This window comes from Haematobia irritans, chromosome 2, assembly GCF_050003625.1.
Source record: "Haematobia irritans isolate KBUSLIRL chromosome 2, ASM5000362v1, whole genome shotgun sequence".
NCBI lineage: Eukaryota > Metazoa > Arthropoda > Insecta > Diptera > Muscidae > Haematobia > Haematobia irritans.
This window is the reverse complement of record NC_134398.1, coordinates 10,337,734-10,357,768: the sequence shown is the minus strand read 5'-3', so window position 1 is coordinate 10,357,768 and position 20,035 is coordinate 10,337,734. Positions and strand designations below refer to the sequence as shown.

The window sequence follows — 20,035 nt, the reverse complement described above, 5'->3', positions numbered from 1 at the left end:
AAATTATGTTTCTACAGAAAATGTTGTCAAAATTTTAGTTCTATAGAAAATTGTTTCTATCTAGAGAAAATTTTGTCAACATTTTTTATCCAGAGAAAATTTTGTCAAAATTTTATTTCTACAAAAAATTTTTTCAAAAATTTATTTATATAGAAAATTTTGTCAAAATTTAATTTTTATATAAAATTTGATTTCTATAGAAAAACTTTTCAAAGTTTTATTTCCATAGAAAATGTTATCAAAATTTCTTCTTCTATAAAATAGTTTTTCGCAAAATTTTATTTCTGTAAAATAGTTTTTCGCAAAATGTTGTCAAAATTTTATTTCTAAAGAAAATTTTTTCAAAATTTAATTTCTATAGAAAATTTTTTCAAAATTTCATTTCTATAGAAAATTTTGTCAAAAATTTATTTCTATAGAAAAACTCTTCAAAGTTTTATTTCCATAGGAAATGTTATCAAAATTTCTTCTTCTATAAAATAGTTTTTCGCAAAATTTTATTTTTTTTTATTTTAGTTCGCAAAATGTTGTCAAAATTTTATTTCTAAAGAAAATTTTGTCAACATTTTATTTCTATAGAATTTTTTTTTCAAAATTTTATTTCTATAGAAAATTTTTTCAAAATTTCATTTCTATAGAAAATTTTGTCAAAAATTTATTTCTATAGAAAATTTTGTCAAAATTTTATTTCTTTAGAAAATTTGATCAAAAATTTGCCTTTATAAAATATTTTGTCCAAATGTTACTTCTATAGAAAATTTTCTCACAACTTTGTTTCTATAGAAAATTTCCACAAAATTTTATTCCCATAGAAAATTTTTTCATAATTTTATTTAATATTAATAATAATAATAATATTATGATAAATCTACCAAAACTTCATGAATTATACTGATCTATCAAATAGTAAAAAATCTACCATTTTTAGTGGAATTCTACCAACTATGGCAACCGTGATTGAGTAGAAATGAAGCGAGGAAACTCCTTTTTAAGCCAATCTTGGTTGACGTGTGCTAAGTGCGATGATGCTGTTGGAATGTCCATAGACTGCAGCCGAACTGTATGTCTGCCCTATACCTTATGTAGGGCATTTTCCCTGTAATATACGACGTTTTTTTAACCCACTGTATAAGGTGGATACGAGTGATCTTCGTCGGTGCTTTAGATCTGTTGGCCAATCGAAGGTGTTTCCAGCTGACCTCTTTGAGAAGTAAACCCGACCATTTTGTTTCTTCATAAACTGTTCAATTTGTTAGGGCTTCTAATCGGAGAAAACCAAATTCGGTAAGCGAAGCAATGTTAGGTTAGGTATAGTGGCAGCCCGATAGTTCAGGCTCACATAGACTATTCAGTCCTTTGTAATACCACAGTAGTGAACTTCTCTCTTCTCACTGAGTGTTGCCCCATTCTATGTTTAGCTCAATGACAAGGGACCTACTTTTTGTAGCCGAGACTGATCGGCGTTCCAAGTTGCGATGAAACCATTTAGACAATCTCTGAAACACTCAGAAATGTTACCAGCATTACTGAGGGGGTAACTAATCCACCGCTGAAAAATTTTTTGGTTTTCAGTCGAACGAAAAACAAAGTCATTTGTGGTTTGCCAGTCTTCTATAAAACAATCACTCTGTCCCCTTTGAATTTCATTAGGAATAAATTTATTTCTGAATGCAATAGATCACGTTTGTAAACGAATAAAATGAAATGTCTCTGGAATAAATCTGTCAGCTGTTACCGTAGCGGTTGAGAAATGGAGGAAACCAAAAGCTGGTTGTACAATATCAAACACCCTAGGTATATACAGTAGGCACCGTTCAACTTAAAATGTTAACAAAAATATTTCACGTCCCCCATTAATAGACCTTTCCCCAATGATTTCAAATTCAAAAATATCCACACGTAATAATCTAAGACAATTTATCGCAGTTTAGCACATGTAATGATTTTCCTAGAATTTTTCCTAGAATAAAGAACAAGGAGCTTATAGTGCCCTGGAAAAAAAAAACTTAGTATTTAAGAGCATAAAAGCGGTTTCTGCTATAGTTAATGGCATAAATAACATTTAACGCATACAAGGAAAATAAAATTAACCAACAGCAAGCATCCCCAAATACCAAACAACAAAACATGCTCAGATACGGTGACTGTAATGTTATGGACTTAAAGCTGGCTGTAAGCTACTAACATCATTGTTAACATTGGTTTCACAGGCGACACATAAACACAAACAACAAATATTAACAATAACAACAACAACGACCGTTATCATCAAAGTGTTATAAAAGTGTAACGTTCATTACCCCTAGGGACTGGAGTAGGGGGAAAGCTTACAATCTATTACCCAGACTCAAATAACAACTGTGATTGTTTTTGGTGTTTGTTCTGTTTTCGTTTCTCCCTTTCCTTGCCATGCTCTTATTTTCTATGTCATCCAGAGAAAAATGACAACAATAAGAACAACAACAGTAAAACTCTATAATAAACAAGAACAGCAACATCATCAAATACTTTGTTTTTATTGTTGTAAATTATGTGCTATATGCAATATTATGTAATACTTTTTTCTATGCCTTTCATTTTGTGATATTACTGTTATTGCTGTTTTTGTTGTTGTTATTGTCATCATTGTCATACTTCCTTTTTTATTGATATTCAAAAACAGCAACATCATCCATAATAATAACAACATGCCTCATCCAACTAATGGCTTCAATAGTAGTACTGAGATGACCTCTTTATTTTTCTACTCCTCTCATGCTCTCTCTCATTCTCCCTCTAGCTCTTACTCATAAAGTATTATCCAAATAAAAAAGCCCCCACTTGATTTTTCCCAGAATGCAAAAGTCTAACTGAAACTGTTTATGATGCAAACTGTTGGGTTTTTTTATGTTGAAATGTATGTGGGTGTCTGTGTGTGTGTATTTCGGAGATAAATCTCTTGTTGTATGTTGTATTGCCATTGGCTAGTGACATGTGTGTGCTTGCTAGTGAGTGATACTATTGCATGTCTGTGATAGATAAGATTTAATATCCAACTTTAATTGATGCTTACCGCCATGTTAAAAACATTGGGCCAGTGAAACAATCTTGTTCATTTTGACTACTACTGCCGACTACTACCGAAGCATGTCCGTTTCAATTCAATGTTCGTTGGTAGCTTCACATTAAGGTCGTCTGCCTAATTGGCATTCGTGTTTGTGATAGATTCACTCGAATTATTAGCTGTTTATTATTGGATGGATTTGATGAGGAAGCAACCAACAATCAATTGTGTTTCTATGTTAATGGGAGTTTATGAGCACTTTTAACTCTCGGCTCTTATCAAAGAGTGTTAAAAAGAGTGTATAATGAGAGGTCATTGATTTATATATACTATATGGGATAATCCATAGCAAATCATATTTGAGAGATATTTAAAGGGCAAAATGTGGAAACCATGCATATCGCGAAGCATACACACAAAATAATATTATAATTTTGGAGCTAACAATAAAATGTTGTTAAAGAAAATTTTTAAATTTTTAAGCTAAACATTTTTTTTTTTTTTGATATAACAAAATTGGTAGCTAATGTGACAAAATATTACCAAAAACGTAATTGTATTTACAAATTACGTTGTTAGCTCAAATTTAAACGTAATTTTAATTGTATTGCCAAGAAAATTAAATGAAATTTTTTTGTGTGTAATTAGCACAGAGAATAAAGCCGCCACAGGGTATAAAACCTTCAGTCGATACTGCTAATCGAATTTGTATATAATACAGAGAATGTAGCCACCAATTCGGGCAGCCAAATTTAGCCTTCTCCGTCTATTTCGACGCCGCTGTCAATTTTGTTGACTCGCCTCAACTCAAATTTAGCCGCCTATTAATCCAAAATATGTATTTAAAACTTATAAATAATTTAAAAGTGTTTTATTGTCTGCCAAAATTTTGCATATTTCACTCAAACTCATTATATACCACGATTCTATAGTAATTTGGCAAAAATCTTAGACAATAATTATGAAAAAAATTAAATATGATTTTAGGACTTTGATATTTTAATGGATTTTTGCTCATCGTCGAATAAACAAATTTGTATCATCCCCCGGTCGCAGTGTTGCCAGAAGTAGGGGAAATTCTCTACATGTAGGGTTTTTTCTAATATTTAGCGACTTGTAGAGACGTAGGGGCACAATGTTGGGACTTTTTAACTTATCACAATTTTTATCATTTTTACATTTAGTGGATCTAGAGGAGGAAATTGGATGCCGACTAGGCTTGATCTTTAACAATGTGTAGTAACCACGGTTACCAATCGTACAAAAAAAATCTACCAAAATTTGAAGAAAATCTTACCGCAAATCTACCAAACAAATATTTGTATAGAAAACTTTGTCAAAATTTTATTCCTGTAACTTTATATTCTAAAATATTTATTTAAGTTTTATAAAAAAAAATTAAAATTGTTCTTGTCAGCCAAAATTTTGCACATTTCACTCAAACTCATTATATACCATTTTGCTATAATAATTTGGCAAAAAATCTTTCTCAACAATTATGGAAAAAATTAAATACGATTAATTACGACTTTAATATTTTAATGGATAATTGTCGAACAAAAAAAATCATCCGCCAGTGGAAAAAATTTACTGTCAGTCGTCTCGGCGTCAAAAATGGGTCTCTGGTATAGGACCACCTAAACAGATTATATCTTCGACTTCTTGAGCTTCTTCACAGAAACAATTATATTCTAATTCATGGAATTTATTGAGGCAATTAGTTTTTTAATCGAAATTGCCGATGGTATCAACCGGAGAATTAATAAGAAATAACAAGTATATAAGGCCGTAAGTTCGGCCAGGCCGAATCTTATGTGTGATTGCATAGAAACTTGTACTAAAGACAGTCATCCACAATCGAATTACTTGCGTTGCGGTAACAATTGCCGATGGCAAGGTATCTAAAAACTTCTTAACACCGTCTTCTCAATTGTAAGTTAGTCCATACGGGGTATATATATAAAGCAAAAAAAAAGCCGATTAAATACGTATATAATTCAGTTTGACAAAAATTTATATAGCAATAAAATTTTGACAAAAATTTCTATAGAAATAAAATTTTGACAAAAATTTTCTATAGAAATACAATTTTGACAAAATTTTCTATAGAAATACAATTTTGACAAAATTTTCTATAGAAATAAAATTTTGACAAAAATTTTCTATACAAAAAAAAATTGACAAAATTTTCTATAGAAATAAAATTTTGACAAAATTTTCTATAGAAATAAATATTTGACAAAATTTTGTATAGTAATAAAATTTGGACAAAATTTTCTATAGTATTAAAATTTTAACAAAATGTTGTATAGTATCAAAATTTTGACAAAATGTTCTATAGAAATAAAATGTTAGTAGATTATTTTTGGGGATCGGCTATATATAACTATATACCGATATGGCCCACTTTTTGGCATGGTTATTAGCGGTTATATACTAGCGCAATGTACCAAAATTCACCACGTATCAAATTTCAACCGGATCAGATGAATTTGCTTCTCCAAGAGCTCCGGAGGTGAAATTTGGGGATCGGTTTTAATGGGGGTTATATTTTATTAAGACCGGTATGGACCAATTCTTGCATACTATCACCACGTATCAAATTTCAACCGGATCAGGTGAATTTTGCTCTTCCAAGGGGCTCCGGAAGCCAAATCTGGGGATCGGTTTATATGGGGGCTATATATAATTATGGACCGTTGTGGACCAATTTTTGCATGGTTGTTAGAGACCATATACTAACACCATGTACCAAATTTCAGCCGGATCGGATAAAATTTGCTTCTCTTAGAGGCTCCGCAAGCCAAATCGGGGGATCGGTTTATATGAGGGCTATATATATTTATGGACCGATGTGGATCAATTTTTGCGTGGTTATTAGAGACCATATACTAACACCATGTACCAAATTTCAGCCGGATCGGATTAAATTTGCTTCTCTTAGAGGATTCGCAAGCCAAATCTGGGGATCGGTTTATATGGGGGCTATATATAATTATGGACCGATGTGGACCAATTTTTGCATGGTTGTTAGAGACCAAATCTGAGCGTCGGTTTACACGTAAAAGTGGTCCGATATGGCCCATTTGCAATACCATCCGACCTACATCGATAACACCTACTTGTGCCAAGTTTGAAGTCGATAGTTTGTGTCGTTCGGAAGTTAGCGTGATTTCAACAGACAGACGGACGGACATGCTTAGTTCGACTCAGAATTTCATCACGATCCAAAATATATATACTTTATGGGGTCTTAGAGCAATATTTCGATGTGTTACAAACGGAATTACAAAATTAATATACCCCCCATCCTATGGTGGAGGGTATAAAATTATATAGCGCAACCTCTCAGGAATGGAAACTCACGGTCACCAAAATTTTTTACACTCTTGGGAAGGGTTCACTTTCGAGAGGTTAATTCTAATGTCATATTATAGCAACCAAGTCACGAAAATTTTCCACTTTTGTGGTTTCACTGTAATTAATTTCTTCGGTACTCTCCATTAATTTGTTAATTTTATTGATTTTGGTAAAAAAAAAACTAAATTAATTTTCAGTTTTAAGACAGACATTTATTAGTATTATTATTTATTAAAATTTCTCATTTAGATGAAATATGTTTAAATATTTTATCATTTTAATTTTAATTATTTAATACAGTTAATTATTTTATGTTTCTAATTTTGTTTCACTTTTAATAATTTTCTTAACTATAGTTATTCATCTGTTTACAAAATTAATTGTTTTAAATTATTTCACTTAATTTTTAATTCACCACGTTTTCAATTTCAAACAACTTTATAATTGATAAATAATTTGGAGATATTTTTTCCTATGTGGAAGGCATAATATTTTATGTTCATGAAGCATGTAACTCGCTGTATATCCTTCTCTCTCTCTTCCATTCAGTTACTATTCGATAATCAATGAAGGTTCAATAAACCATAATCTTACAGTTTTCTCATAGTTTACACCTATACCTCATTTAAGCTTTCCTATGGACATTGAAAAAAACACCAAGAATTTAAGACCCTCTTAACACCAATAAAAGTCATTTACACCAAGTTTTGTTACCTATGTTTTCTTCATAGAAGTGTGAACAAACAGCAAAAAAACAACAACAACAAAATACCCTCAAGATGGCTGTCGCCCAAAAGGAAACATTTAAGTTATCTTCTGACATTTTGTGGCACCTCATATTTAACACCAAAGCTTTAGTTTAACAAAACTCCACATTACTCTAAACGTACTCAAAGTGATTTGCAAGAAAACACCAGTCAAAGCTTATGTCTCTGTAGTGTAATGTGATACCATAGCGAGAAAGAGAATGACAGAGAGAGGCAGAGAGGGAAATCAACTAGCTGTTCTTATGAGGGGAAATAAAGAATGCAACAGAGGACCTAAGTGAAAATTTAATAGAATCACAATTATTGTAAATATAAGTAGTCATGTTGTTGAGATATGCCTCCAAGTTTAGTAAAGAGTTTAATAAACTTTAGGATTAAATATACTCAGTCAGATCTGTATTATAGGCTATGTTACTTGACTCTCTCCAACATTCTCTTTATTTACTTGATAGGTGAGAACTCTACATGTTTAGGAATGAGTTTAGTAAAAGTCTTAAAGATTAACTACTCTATGCCTAACCTACATTAAAGGCTAGGCTAATTTATTATCTCCAACATTCTCTTTCTTTGCTTGCTAGGGGAGAACTCTGTGATTCAAGCAACATGTTTAGTAGTAGTCTTCGAGATTGAATATTCTACACCTGACTTGTTCTAAAGGCTATGTTAAGTTACTCTCTCCGGTATTCTCTTTTATTGCTTAATAGGTGAGAGCTTTATAATTCAAGCAATTTCACCACATTGGTTAAAATTACAATTCGATTAAGGGTAGCCTCCTTAATAGGCAAAAGATCGAAGAAAATTAGATAGCAAACAAGAGAGTGTGTGAGAGAGAGAGGAGAAAATGAACTAGCTGCTCTTATAATGGAAATTAAGAATAACAGAGAACCTAGTGCAAATGTAACAGATTCATAATTATAGTAGACATAAGATGCCATGTTGATTGGTCATGACGAGAAAAGAGAGTATGAGAGTGATGGGGGGAAATTGAATAGTTGATCTTATAAGTGCAAATGAAAAATAACAGAGAATGTAATACAAATGTAACAGATTCACAATTATGGTAGACTTAAGATGTCATGTTGCTTGGACATGAGAAAAAAGAGAGCGTGAGTGAGATGGGGGAAATGGACTAGCTGCTCTTACAAGTAAAAAGAAAGAATAACACAGAATCTAGTGCAAAATTATGTTTTGGTAGATTTTGCAAAATATTCCTCTACAACTAAGAGATGCTTCACAAACTTTTTACAGAAATAAAATCTTGACAAAATTTTCTATAGAAATAAAATTTTGACAAAATTTCCTATAGAAATAAAATTTCCTAAGAAAAAAACAATTTGATAAATTTTTCTTAGAAATAAAATGTTGACAATATTTTCTATAGAAAAACAAGTGAGTAAAGTATAAAGTCGGGCGGGGCCGACTATATCGTACCCTAAACCACCCCTACTGAATTAGTAAACATGACAAAATTTGCTTTAAAAATAAAATAACGACAATATTTTCTATAAAAATATCTTTTTTACAAAATTTCTTATAGAAATAAAATTTTTACAATTTTTTCTATAAAAAAAAAATTTGATCAAATTTTCTATAGAAATAAAATTTTTACAATTTTTCTATAAAAAAAATTTTTGATCAAATTCCCTATAGAAATAAAATTTTGATCAATTTTCCTATGGAAATAAAATGTTGACAAAATTTTTTTAGAAATAAAATTTTGGCAAAATTTTCTATAGCAATAAAATATTAACAAAATTTTCTATAGAAATCAAATGTTGACAAAATTTCCTATAGAAATAAAAGTTTGACAAAATTTACTACAGGAATAAAATTTTGAAAAATTTTTCTATAAAAATAAAAATTAAAAAAATAGTCTATAGAAATAAAATTTTGATAAAACTTCCTACAGAAATAAAATTTTACAAAAATTCCCTATAAAAATAAAATGTTGACAAAATTTTCTATAAAAATAAGATTTCCAAGTAAATTTTCTATAGAAATAAAATTTTAATAAAACTTCCTATAGAAATAAAATTTTGACAAAATTTTCTGTAGAAATAAAATATTGATAAAACTTCCTATAGAAATAGAATTTTCATAAAATATCCTATAGAAACAAAATGTTGACAATTTTTTTTATTAATAAAATTTTGACAAAATTTTCTATAGAAATAAAAATTTGTCAAAATTTACTACAGAAATAAAATTTTGACAAAATTTACTACAGGAATAAAATTTTTACAAGTAAAAAGAAAGAATAACACAGAATCTAGTGCAAAATTATGTTTTGGTAGATTTTGCAAAAAATTCCTCTACAACTAAGAGATGCTTCACAAACTTTTTACAGAAATAAAATTTTGACAAAATTTTCTATAGAAATAAAATTTCCTATGAAAAAACAATTTGATAAATTTTTCTTAGAAATAAAATGTTGACAATATTTTCTATAGAAAAACAAGTGAGTAAAGTATAAAGTCGGGCGGGGCCGACTATATCGTACCATAAACCACCCCTACTGAATTAGTAAACATGACAAAATTTGCTTTAAAAATAAAATAACGACAATATTTTCTATAAAAATATCTTTTTTACAAAATTTCTTATAGAAATAAAATTTTTACAATTTTTTCTATAAAAAAAAAATTTTGAACAAATTTCGTATAGAAATAAAATTTTGATCAAATTTCCTATGGAAATAAAATGTTGACAAAATTTTATAATTTTCTATAGCAATAAAATATTAACAAAATTTTCTATAGAAATCAAATGTTGACAAAATTTCCTATAGAAATAAAAGTTTGCAAAATTTACTACAGGAATAAAATTTTGACAAATTTTTCTATAAAAATAAAAATTAACAAAAAAATAGTCTATAGAAATAAAATTTTGGATAAAACTTCCTATAGAAATAAAATTTTACAAAAATTTCCTATAAAAATAAAATATTGACAAAATTTTCTATAAAAATAAGATTTCCAAGTAAATTTTCTATAGAAATAAAATTTTAATAAAACTTCCTATAGAAATAAAATTTTGACAAAATTTTCTGTAGAAAAAAAATATTGATAAAACTTCCTATATATTTTCATTTTCCTATAGAAACAAAATTTTGACAATATTTTTTATTAATAAAATTTTGACAAAATTTTCTATAGAAATAAAAATTTGACAAAATTTACTAAAGAAATAAAATTTTGACAAAATTTACTACAGGAATAAAATTTTTACAAAATTTCCTATAAAAATAAAAATTTAAAAAAAAAATATTCTATAGAAAAAAAAATTTATAGAATATTTTTTTTCCTATAAAAATAAAATTTTGACAAAATTTTCTACAAAAATAAAATTTTTACAAAATGTTCTATAGAAATAAAATTTTGACAAATTTTTCTATAGAAATAAAATGTTGACTAAATTTTCTATAGAAATAAGACTTTCAAATAAATTTTCTATAGAAGTAAAATGTTGATAAAACATCTTATAGATATAAAATGTTGATAAAATATCTTATAGAAACAAAATGTTGACACAATTTTTTTCAGAAATAAAATTTTGACAAAATGTTCTATAGAAATAAAAATTTGACAAAATTTTGTATAGCAATAAAATGTTTACAACATATACTACAGAAATAAAATTTTGAAAAAATTTTCTATAAAAATAAAATTTTGACAAAATTTTCTAGAGAAATAAAATTTTGATAAAAGTTATATGTAGAAATAAAATTTTGACAAAATTTTCTATAGAAATAAAATGTTGATAAAAATTTCTAGATAAATAAAATTGTGATAAAAAATTTTCTATAAAAATTATTTATTTTTTTCTGGATGATTATCGTTGACCTTTTTATTTATCTTTAAGAATTATTTTTGATAGTTTCGGCTATAGGTCGATTAAAAACATAGATATGATGTTTTTCTTTTATTTTTATTTCCAATATTTCGGTTGACTTCGTCAAAACCGTTTTCAAGGCTGAAGTGAAACAAAAAACAGAATTCTTTTTTTTTAAATTTAATTACAAAAATCACTAACAAACAAAACCAAAAAATAAATTATTAAACTATTATAATTTACATTTGTTCTGGTGTGAAGCTGCACACTCTGTTTTAGTTAAATTCAGTGTAAAACAGAGTGTGATGCTGTGTACACCAGAACAAATGTAAATTATAATAGTTTAATAATTTATTGTTTGGTTTTGTTTGCTAGTGATTTTTGTAATTAAATTTAAAAAAATTTTCTGTTTTTTGTTTCACTTCAGCCTTGAAAACGGTTTTGACGAAGTCAACCGAAATATTGGAAATAAAAATAAAAGAAAAACATCATATCTATGTTTTTAATCGACCTATAGCCGAAACTATCAAAAATAATTCTTAAAAACAAAATTTTGACAAAATTTACTACAGAAATAAACTTTTAACAAAATTTTCTATAAAAATATTGTTTTACAAAATTTCCTATAGATAAACAATTTTTCCAAAACTTTCTATAGAAATAAAATTTTGTTTATTTTATTTCTATAGAAATAAAATTTTGATAAAAACTTCTGAAGAAATAAAATTTTGACAAAATTGTCTATAGAAATAAAATTTTGACAAAATTTTCTACAGAAATAAAATTTTGACAAAATTTTCTATAGCCAGAATATTTTATCAAAATTTTCTAAAATAATAAATTTTACAAAATTTCCTATAGATATACAATTTTGACAAAACTTTCTATAGAAATAAAATTTTGTTTATTTAATTTCTCTAGAAATAAAATTAGATTTATTTTATTTCTATAGAAATAAAATGAGCACAAAATTTTCTATATAAAATTTTGTCAAATAAGATATGTTGGCTTGGTAGTTTTTTTTTGTAAAAATCTTTTAAAAATGTTGTAGATTATTTTTAGCTCGAGTGGCAACCGTAATCCCGACCCCCTAAGTACTAAACAATTTTTAAATTGAATTATTTTTTCACCCAATATCATCAAATCCACCCCCGAACGTGACTTAGTTGGCATTTTCACAAACAACTTCGCTAATGTTTATGTTACAAGTTTTCAATATCAAAAGTTTATTTTGTAATTTTCACCACTTGTTTTCTTTTTGCTTGGTTTTACTTTTGTTTTTGTTTGGTTGACTTGTTTTTTTTTTAATAATTTAAACAAAAACTATTATTGTACTTACTTTTTGTGAAACGTTGAAACGTATACTGGAAACTTTTGGTTTTATCGAAATGTAGGAAAACCAGCAGAACCAATGAAGGAGCACAGGCGATGGTGATGTAAAGGTGGTTGTTGTTTTTGTTGATTTTCCGAACTGGTAGGAATGTAGCTGGTTACGGATGGTTGAAATAACTTCCAACACAAAACACACAAAAAATTAGTTATTTACGTATGTATTATAAACACTGGAGGTTGTGAAATATTTAAACTTTAGCTAGAAACAAAACAACAACAACAACAACCAAATGTATTAAGGCTTTAACACTTTTTGGGAGAATTTATTGATGCACTCTTATCCTCTCTCACACTCTTTTGTTTGGGTGTGAGAGTTTTCTTTATGATTGCACTCTATGGATATAAATGTGATAGGGATCTCTCTTTGTGTGTGAGTATGTATGATTAAGAACACTGAACTTCCGTTTCCGTTTTGGAGAAAAGAATAATAAAGTCGTTGTTGATGCTGTTTATAGTGATGCCACTAGGACAAGTGCTGTTGTTACTGCTGATTTTTCTTATGGATGATGAAATGTTGCTGTATTTTGAAGGCGATAATGATGTTGTTGATGTTTTTCTTACTTCGCTTGGTTTGAGTTTAGGTCACTGGCATATTTTTTTTCTTTAGTTTTGCTCTTGTTAAATATGATTTTTTTGTTGGTATGTTTTTGCTTTTTGGAAAAAGTGAAAAAACTTTTTTGTTCCAGTTGAAGGATTTTCTTAACTTTTCTTTATTTTATTATTTTTTTTTTTTGCTTTAGCAAAATGAAAAGGGGTTTTAATTATTTTATTTCTTTTTTTACTTATTTTTTAGTTGTTACTCTTTTCGAAAAAATTTTGTTGTTACTGTTGCTGTTAGAAAATATGACGAACTGATGAATTTTAATTTATCCTATATTAAATTTGAAGGTTCGTATTTCTGTTTTATATGTGACTATGGTGGGGTAAAATTCTTAGTAGCTTTCTTTGACCGAAGGATAAGGAGATGTTTCAATGATTGTTATTATTTCTATTGTTGTTCAGCTTTCTTGGGTTTCCTTAACTATTCTTGCTTTTCTTATAACATAATGGTTTAATATTTTTGCATTATGCATTTTGAAATTATTCTCATCTTCACTTCCGTGCAAAGTGCCATAGATAAAACATTTCCTTCCTGGATAAAAGAGACAGATAAATGTGAAATGACACTATTTTGCAAATAGACATGAAGAAATTAAATTTTTTATATGGATATGGGAAAAGTTTTAAAATTTCCAAAAATAATATAAATAAAATTTTTTTTTAATTTTTAAATAACAAAATTTTTTTCTACTTTTAATTTTCAATTTTTTAGGTTTTACAAAAAATATTTATCGACTAATTTTTTAACTCTTTTTTTAATATTTTTTTACTAAAATATTTATAAACTAGTTTTTTTAATATAATTTTTTTTAGTTTTTTTAATTATAACTTTTTTAATAAAAAAATATTTATAAGGTTAGGTTTCAATTTTTGAACTTTCACAAAAATATTTTTTAATTAAATTTTAATATTTTTTCTTTTTTTTTTAATAAAATTTTTAATTACCAAAAATATTTAAAATTTAAATTTTAATATTTTTTAAATAATATTTTGCTTGTATAAGCTTTTTTCAATTCTTGTATATTTATATGCCTATTTTTGAATTTTCACAAAAATATTAATAAATAAAATTTTAATATTTTTGTTTAATATTTGTTTCATTTTATTTAAATTTTTTAGTTAACAAAAAATATTAATAAGATTAGTTTTCAACTATCACAAAAATATTAGAATTTAAATTTTAATATTTTTTTAATAATATTTTGTTTGTATAAGCTTTTTTTCAATTCTTAAATATTTATAAGCCAATTTTAGAACTTTCACAAAAATATTAATAAATAAAATTTTAATATTTTTGTTTAATAATTGTTTCATTTTATTTAAATTTTTTAGTTAAAAAAATTATAAGCTTAGTTTATAGCTATAACAAAAATATTTAAAATTTAATATTTTTTAATAATATTTTGTTTGGTAAACTTTCACAAAAATATTTATAAATTAAATTTTAATATTTTTGTTTAATATTTGTTTCATTTTATTTACATTTTTTAGTTAACAAAATATATTTATAAGCTTAGTTTTCAACTATCACAAAAAAAATAAATAATATATAAACAAATAATTTAAATAATATATTGTTTGTATAAGTTTATGTTTTCAATTATAGTATATTTATAAGCCTACTTTTAAATTCTTGAACTTTCACACAAATATTTATAAATTAAATTTTAATATTTTGCATTAATATTTTTTTTTCTTTTTTTAATAAAATTTTTAATTAACAAAAAATATTTATAAGCTTAGTTTTCAATTTTTTAAACTTTCACAAAAATATTTTAATTAAATTTTAATATTTTTTCTTTTTTTTTAATAAAATTTTTAATTACCATAAATACTTAAAATTTTAATTTTAATATTTTTTAAATAATATTTTGTTTGTATAAGCTTTTTTCAATTCTTCTATATTTATAAGCCTATTTTTGAATTTTCACAAACATTTTAATAAATAAAATTTTAATATTTTTGTTTAATATTTGTTTCATTTTATTTAAAGTTTTTAGTTAATAAAAAATTATAAGCTTAGTTTTCAACTATCACAAAAATATTTAAATTTTAATATTTTTAATAATATTTTATTTGCAAAAGCCCTTTTTTTATTCTTGAATTTTCACAAAAATATTTAAAATTTAAATTTTAAGATTTTTTAATAATATTTTGTTTACAAAAGTTTATTTTTTAATTCTGGTATATTTATAAGCCTATTTTTCAATTCATGAACTTTCACAAAAATATTTATAAACAAAATTTTAATATTTTTGTTTAATATTTGTTTCATTTTATTTAAAGTTTTTAGCTAACAAAAAATATTTATAAGCTTGGTTTTAAACTATCACATAAATATTTAAAATTTAAATTTTAATATTTTTTTAATAATATTTTGTTTGTATAAGCTTTTTTTCAATTCTTAAATATTTATAAGCCTATTTTTGAACTTTCACAAAAATATTATAAAATAAAATTTTAATATTTTTGTTTAATATTTGTTTCATTTTATTTAAATTTTTTAGTTAACAAAAAATATTTATAAGCTTAGTTTTCAACTATCACAAAAAAAAATTTAAAATTTAAATTTTAATATTTTTTAATAATATATTGTTTGCATAAATTTATTTTTTAATTCTGGTATATTTATAAGCCAATTTTTCAGTTCTTGAACTTTCACAAAAACATTATTAAATAAATTTTTATTATTTTTGTTTACTATTTGTTTCATTTTATTTAAATTTTTTTAGTTAACAAAAAATATTTAAAAGCTTGGTTTTCAACTATCACAAAAATATTTGAAATTTAAATTTTAATATTTTTTTAATAATATTTTGTTTGTATAAGCTTTTTTTCAATTCTTAAATATTTATAAGCCTATTTTTGAACTTTCACAAAAATATTTATAAATTAAATTTTAATATTTTTGTTTAATATTTGTTTCATTTTTTTTAAATTTTTTAGTTAACCAAAAATATTTATAAGCTTAGTTTTCAACTATCACAAAAAAAATTTTAAATTTAAATTTTAATATTTTTTAATAATATATTGTTTGCATAAATTTATTTTTTAATTCTGATATATTTATAAGCCCATTTTTCAGTTCTTGAACTTTCACAAAAATATTATTAAATAAATTTTTATTATTTTTGTTTACTATTTGTTTCATTTTATTTAAATTTTTTTAGTTAACAAAAAATATTTAAAAGCTTAATTTTCAACTTTCAAAAAATATTTAAAATTAAATTTATAATATTTTTTAATAATATTTTGTTTGTATAAGTTTATTTTTCAATTCTAGTATATTTATAAGCCTATTTTGCAGTTCCTGAACTTTCACAAAAAATATTTATAAATTTAATTTTAACATTTTGGTTTAATATTCTTTTCTTTTTTTAATAAAATTTTTAATTAACAAAAAATATTTAAAAGCTTAATTTTCAACTTTCACAAAAATATTTAAATTTTAATATTTTTTAATAATATTTTGTTTGTATAAGTTTATTTTTCAATTCTAGTATATTTATAAGCCTATTTTGCAGTTCCTGAACTTTCACAAAAATATTTATAAATTTAATTTTAATATTTTGGTTTAATATTTTTTCTTTTTTTAATAAAATTTTTAATTAACAAAAAATATTTATAAGCTTAGTTTTCAACTTTCACAAAAACATTTAAAATTTAATTTTCAATATTTTTTTTAATAATATATTAATTGTATACGCTTATTTTGTAATTCTGGTATATTTATAAGCCTATTTTTCAATTCTTGAACTTTCACAAAAATTTTTATAAATTAAATTTTTATATATTGCTTTAATACTTTTTTTTTTTTTTGTTTTAACAAAATTTTGAAGTAGCAAAACAATATTTAAAAGCTTAATTTTCAACTTTCACAAAAATATTTAAAATTTAAATTTTAAAATTTTTAATAATTATTTTTGTTTAATTTTTTTATTTCTTAAAGTTTGTTTTTATTAGCATTTAGTTTTTGTTTTTTTATTTCCTCTTACATAAATCAGCATTTATAATTGTATTAACACATTGCTTTTTTTTTTGCTTACATTTCCGTTTTCTTATATCCGTAAATTATTCGATTAGTTTTTTTATTATTTATTTCTTTTTGATTTCCATTTGTCATTTGACTTTTTTTGTAATTCCCTATAATCTCTTTCAGTGTTATCCTCAATTATAATCATCATTCATCCATTTTTTTTTTGTGTTTTGTTGAAATGTTAATTACATTTCCCATCACTTAAAACCCATGGATTTTTTTCCATCATTTCACCATTTTTTTAAACATCCATTTAATTTTGTATAAATCTTTGGTTTTTTATTTGTTAATGTTTTCACCATATACTCGTTTTAATTTTTTTTTTAAATTCCTCTATCCAATGGATCATTCATTGAAATGGTATCGTTTGAATTTACTTTAATTTATTGGATTTATTTTTTTTTTTTTTGTTTTCCAGATTTTTCACAAATGTGGTAATCACTACGAAAGAAAAAACAATACAAAATCATTGTAATTAAAAAAAAAACATGATGACATATCTAAAGAGAGAATGTCACATGATTATTATGGATTATTGCGAAATAAAAACAAATTATATAAAAATTTATACAGGGAAGAAAAAAATAGAGAATGGAGATTATAAAAAAAATCTAAGGAGGTGAACGACCAAAACCTCATGTTTTAAGCGGGTCTATGAGACCATGACAACTGGAGTTTTGAAAACTACACCCATTCAACCATCAAATGGTATTAAAGGAATCGGTGGGGGAGGCGGTTTCCATAGAAATAAAATTTTGACAAAATTTTCTATAGAAATAAAGTTTTGCAAAAATTTTCTGAAGAACTAAAATATTTTGCTTGTTATTGTTGGTTTCTCTTCAATCGGTATTGTTGCTTTTGATCTCAGCTTAAGGCCATGCTTTGACTAAACTACAAGTGTAGGTTAACCAACAGAGGAAAAGAATGTTTGTCAAATTTATTTGGGCAAAGCCCTACAGACTGCAAGATGGTTGGATGGACGCACGTTTCGGAATTACCACATTCCTCATCAGCATCCTCTACTTGCAGCAAAACTATCAACCAATTATCAGAATAAATTCAGGCAGTTCACTAAACCCATGGTGAACCATACTTGAACCTTCCGAAAAAAGGTTTATGATAGCCGACTACTCTTGTAGTGACAAAATCTTCTATAGAAATAAAATCTTGACAAAATTTTCTATAAAACGAAATTTTTTATATAAATATAATTTTGACAAAATTTTCTATAGAAATAAAATTTTGAGAAAAAATTTTTTTGGAAGTAAATTTTCCACAAAATTTCCTAAAGTAATAAAATGTTGACAAAATTTTCTGTAGAAGTTAAATTTTGAAAAATTTTTTATAGAGTAAAAAATTTTGACAAAATTTTTTACAGAAATAAATTTTTGACAAAATTTTCTATATAAATAAAATTTTGACAAAATTTTCTATAGAAACAAAATATTGACAAAATTTCCTATATAAATAAAATTTTAACAACATTTTCTTTAGAAATCAAATCTTGACAAAATTTTCTATAAAAATAAAATGTTCGTAAAAATTTTTATATAAATAAAATTTTGACAAAATTTTCTATAGAAATAAATTTTTCACAAAATTTCCAATAAAAATACATTTTTTACAAAATTTCGTAAAGAAATACAATTTTGACAAAATATTCTGTAGAAATTAAATTTTGACAAATTTTCTATACAGTAAAAAATTCTGACAAAATTTTCTACAGAAATAAATTTTTGACAAAATTTTCTATATATATAAAATTTTGACTAAATTTTCTATAGAAACAAAATGTTGACAAAATTTTCTATATAAATTAAATTTTTGACAAAATTTTCTATATAAATTAAATTTTTGACAAAATTTTCTATATAAATTAAATTTTTGACAAAATTTTCTATAGAAATAAAATTTTGACAAAATTTTTTATTGAAATAAATTTTTGACAAAATCTTCTAAAGAAATTAAATTTTGATTAAATTTTTGATACAAATAAAATTTTGACAAAATCTTTTATTTTCTAGAGAGTAAAAAAATCTGACAAAATTTTCTACAGAAATAAATTTTTGACAAAATTTTCTATATAAATAAAATTTTGACTAAATTTTCTATAGAAATAAATTTTTCACAAAATTTCCAATAAAAATACATTTTTTACAAAATTTCGTAAAGAAATACAATTTTGACAAAATATTCTGTAGAAATTAAATTTTGACAAATTTTCTATACAGTAAAAAATTCTGACAAAATTTTCTACAGAAATAAATTTTTGACAAAATTTTCTATATATATAAAATTTTGACTAAATTTTCTATAGAAACAAAATGTTGACAAAATTTTCTATATAAATTAAATTTTTAACAAAATTTTCTATATAAATTAAATTTTTGACAAAATTTTCTATATAAATTAAATTTTTGACAAAATTTTCTATAGAAATAAAATTTTGACAAAATTTTTTATAGAAATAAATTTTTGACAAAATCTTCTAAAGAAATTAAATTTTGATTAAATTTTTGATACAAATAAAATTTTGACAAAATCTTTTATTTTCTACAGAGTAAAAAATTCTGACAAAATTTTCTACAGAAATAAATTTTTGAAAAAATTTTCTATATAAATAAAATTTTGACTAAATTTTCTATAGAAATAAATTTTTCACAAAATTTCCAATAAAAATACATTTTTTACAAAATTTCGTAAAGAAATACAATTTTGACAAAATATTCTGTAGAAATTAAATTTTGACAAATTTTCTATACAGTAAAAAATTCTGACAAAATTTTCTACAGAAATAAATTTTTGACAAAATTTTCTATATATATAAAATTTTGACTAAATTTTCTATAGAAACAAAATGTTGACAAAATTTTCTATATAAATTAAATTTTTGACAAAATTTTCTATAGAAATAAAATTTTGACAAAATTTTTTATAGAAATAAATTTTTGACAAAATCTTCTAAAGAAATTAAATTTTGATTAAATTTTTGATACAAATAAAATT

The 20,035-nt window shown here is 24.2% G+C and overlaps 1 protein-coding gene across 1 annotated transcript in view; it reads right to left on the bottom strand.

The window, feature by feature from the left end:
- Positions 1 to 20,035, bottom strand: part of GABA-B-R1 (gamma-aminobutyric acid type B receptor subunit 1) — a 543,509-nt gene that overhangs the window by 509,010 nt on the left and 14,464 nt on the right. Inside the window, exons 2-3 of the mRNA XM_075294217.1 lie at positions 17,040 to 17,470; positions 12,341 to 13,525 (exon numbers count right to left, since the gene is read on the bottom strand). The gene's annotated coding sequence lies outside the window, so the exon portion shown is untranslated. The remainder of the gene's footprint in view (positions 1 to 12,340; positions 13,526 to 17,039; positions 17,471 to 20,035) is intronic.